We start from the raw sequence: 4,353 nt of genomic DNA, 5'->3' as shown, positions 1-4,353 counted from the left end.
TAATTAGCACAATGCTACTGTCAGCAGACCAGGGACACTTGGAGTGTCCCGGATCTGACAGGCAGATGTAGGACACTCCAAATCAGGTTTGGGAACCTCCATACCAATTAAGTGTTTTTTTTTTCAAACCTGTTAGCATTAATTAGCACAATGCTACTGTCAGCAGACCAGAGACACTCCAAATCACCTCCCATTGAAATACAATGGGTTTTTCAAATGTGTTAGCATTAATTAGCACAATATTACTGTCAGCAGAACAGGGACACTTGGAGTGTCCCGGATCTGACAGGCAGATGTAGGACACTCCAAATCAGGTTTGGGAACCTCCATACCAATTAAGTGTTTTTTTTTTCAAACCTGTTAGCATTAATTAGCACAATGCTACTGTCAGCAGACCAGAGACACTCCAAATCACCTCCCATTGAAATACAATGGGTTTTTCAAATGTGTTAGCATTAATTAGCACAATATTACTGTCAGCAGAACAGGGACACTTGGAGTGTCCCGGATCTGACAGGCAGATGTAGGACACTCCAAATCAGGTTTGGGAACCTCCATACCAATTAAGTGTTGTTTTTTCAAACCTGTTAGCATTAATTAGCACAATGCTACTGTCAGCAGACCAGAGACACTCCAAATCACCTCCCATTGAAATACAATGGGTTTTTCAAATGTGTTAGCATTAATTAGCACAATATTGCTGTCAGCAGAACAGGGACACTTGGAGTGTCCCGGATCTGACAGGCAGATGTAGGACACTCCAAATCAGGTTTGGGAACCTCCATACCAATTAAGTGTTTTTTTTCAAACCTGTTAGCATTAATTAGCACAATGCTACTGTCAGCAGACCAGGGACACTCCAACTCACCACCCATTGAAATACAATGGGTTTTTCAAATGTGTTAGCATTAATTAGCACAATATTACTGTCAGCAGTACACGGACACTTGGAGTGTCCCGGATCTGACAGGCAGATGTAGGACACTCCAAATCAGGTTTGGGAACCTCCATACCAATTAAGTGTTTTTTTTCAAACCTGTTAGCATTAATTAGCACAATGCTACTGTCAGCAGACCAGGGACACTCCAACTCACCTCCCATTGAAATACAATGGGTTTTTCAAATGTGTTAGCATTAATTAGCACAATATTACTGTCAGCAGTACAGGGACACTTGGAGTGTCCCGGATCTGACAGGCAGATGTAGGACACTCCAAATCAGGTTTGGGAACCTCCATACCAATTAAGTGTTTTTTTTCAAACCTGTTAGCATTAATTAGCACAATGCTACTGTCAGCAAACCAGGATTTGACCAGATTTGGATTCTCGAACTTTTGCGGATGTCGCACGTGGCTGAAATTTTAATATGTTGTTCGAGGGCTCCAGGTGAGTAGATCGGCATCAGTTGGGTGGCTGTCGGACCTTCGCCCTCTGAATGGCGGCCCATCAAGCGTTGCTGCTTTTCCACATTCAAGCCTGCGCCATTCAGACACAGAATGGCAAAACACTTTCAAAATTGGCTCAGATCATCAACTCTGGACAGTGGACATGTGTGCAAAGTTTCATGTCTCTACTCCACTCAGTTAGCTACTTGGCTTTAGCAAGTGGCTAATGAACTGGAACAAGTTGAGTCTTAATCAGTGCTTGAAACTGTGCAACATAGTGCAAAATCAGCATGAAAATCCAAGAGGAAGTGATTTTTTTACAAGTTAAGAGGCCTTATGTACACATACATACAAGTGACCTTTGACCTTTGGATAAGGAAAGGCAGCAGTGACTCCAAACTAGGTACACAGTAAGCACCTATGCCTGTGATGAACATACTACAGTTTGGAACCTGTCATGCAAAGCATTGCTGAGAAATTGCTGGAAATATGTTGCACATTAGAATAGGGACAGTTTCATCCAATTAGGTGATAATCAGGCCTAGAAAATGCTCATAATTTGACCTAGGCACTTCAAACCTGGCACACATGTATAAGGCCTTCCTCTGATTGAGTCCTGTGAATTTGGTGCCTGTGTGTCAATGTATTGCTGAGAAATTGCTGGAAATATGGTAAATCAGTTTGGCACAGTTCTCCTCAGATTTCTGCACCCCACACCATTTTAAGGCCCACCAAATGCCCATTTTTTGACCATGGCACTTCAAACTTGGTACACATGTATAAGGCCTTCCTCTGATTGAGTCCTGTGAATTTGGTGCCTCTGTGTCAAAGTATAGCTGAGAATTGCTGGAAAATGTGTTGCAAATCAGACAGGGGACATCCGCCGTCAGATTTCTGCACCTCATGAAAGTGTTTGAGGCTACAAAATCCAAATTTTTTGACCCAGACACCTCAAACTCGGTGCACATATAGGGGAGCAGTCCCTGACACACATATATGAAAATCAGCCCCCTGGATCAAAGTGGGCCACATTTCCCAGCAGCAAAATGGGTGTGAGGGTCAGGTCAGACAGGCCGGTTTGGGCCTCGAACCTTTGCGGATGTCGCACGTGGCTGAAATTTTAATATGTTGTTCGGGGGCTCTGGCTGAGCAGATCGGCATCAGTTGGGTGGCTGTCGGACCTTCGCCCTCCGAATGGCGGCCCATCAAGCGTTGCCGCTTTTCCACATTCAAGCCTGCGCCATTCAGACACAGAATGGCCAAACACCTCCAACATTGGATCAGAACATTAATTCCTAGCCCTGGACATGTCTGAAAAGTTTCATGTCTCTACTCCACTAAGTTTGCTACTTAGCTTTAGCAAGTGAGTAATGAGCTGCAACAGGTTGAGTCTTAATCAGTGCTTGAAACTGTGCAACATAGTCCAAAATCAGCATAAAATTCCAAGAAGAAGTGATTTTTTATGAATTATGACGCCTTATGTATAGATATATACCCGTGACCTTTGACCTTTGAATAAGGAAAGGCAGCAGTGACTCCAAACTTGGTACACGGCAAGCACCTATGCCTGTGATGAACATACTACAGTTTGGAACCTGTGTCTCACTACCAATGTTGCGTGACCACCCGGGATAAACCCGGTGAGGCCACTGGCAACCAGAGTGGCAAAGTATCTACCGGAATATAGCGCGCCCCACACGGCCGCCAGCCATCTCTCCCTCCCTGCTGGAGCTCCCTGGTAGTCTGATAGAGCTCCAGATGTTGCTCAAAAGTATGAGCATGGTGGTGCAATGTTTCAGCTATTCACTGCACTGTAAAATGTAATAGGCTGACACTACGTCCCTGTATGGAGGGACCATGAGTGAAGGTGGTGGACTGATGGTGCAAATCATGACGTGTGTCTTGTGAATCTGTCTTCACTCAGTTTGTTAGTTAAGGTTACTAGAGGCTGATGAATTTAATACTTTTTATATTAGAACGTTTTATTAACTAAATGTAACTTGGTAGAGTCTACAATATAAGCACATATGAGTTAAGACCGGCCGCCAACCATCTCTCCCTCCCTCCCAGAGCTCCAGCAGACTACCACGGGCATCAGAAAAATATATAAAAATAAAAATAAAAATTATCCACCCTCAGAGAGACAGGGAGGCAAGGGCAAAGTGTCTGCCCGAGTATAGTGTGCCCTACACGGCCGACAGCCATCTCTCCCTCCCTGCTGGAGCTCCCTGGTAGTCTGATAGAGCTCCAGATGTTGCTCAAAAGTATGAGCAACATCAGGTGAGGGTGGGGGGTTAACACAGCCACCCAAACCATGTGTTGTTCTGATGTTAACACGTACACATGTATAGCCTAACAGCCCCCCTCACTGACGGTGCAATGTTTCAGCTATTCACTGCACTGTAAAATGTAATAGGCTGACACTACGTCCCTGTATGGAGGGACCATGAGTGAAGGTGGTGGACTGATGGTGCAAATCATGACGTGTGTCTTGTGAATCTGTCTTCACTCAGTTTGTTAGTTAAGGTTACTAGAGGCTGATGAATTTAATACTTTTTATATTAGAACGTTTTATTAACTAAATGTAACTTGGTAGAGTCTACAATATAAGCACATATGAGTTAAGACCGGCCGCCAGCCATCGCTCCCTCCCTCCCAGAGCTCCAGCAGACTACCACGGGCATCAGAAAAATATATAAAAATAAAAATTATCCACCCTCAGAGAGACAGGGAGGCAAGGGCAAAGTGTCTGCCCGAGTATAGTGTGCCCTACACGGCCGACAGCCATCTCTCCCTCCCTGCTGGAGCTCCCTGGTAGTCTGATAGAGCTCCAGATGTTGCTCAAAAGTATGAGCAACATCAGGTGAGGGTGGGGGGTTAACACAGCCACCCAAACCATGTGTTGTTCTGATGTTAACACGTACACATGTATAGCCTAACAGCCCCCCTCACTGACGGTGCAATGTTTC

Source organism: Parambassis ranga, unplaced genomic scaffold (genome assembly GCF_900634625.1).
Source record: "Parambassis ranga unplaced genomic scaffold, fParRan2.1 scaffold_77_arrow_ctg1, whole genome shotgun sequence".
Classification (NCBI taxonomy): Eukaryota; Metazoa; Chordata; class Actinopteri; family Ambassidae; genus Parambassis; species Parambassis ranga.
This window is presented reverse-complemented; position numbering follows the sequence as displayed.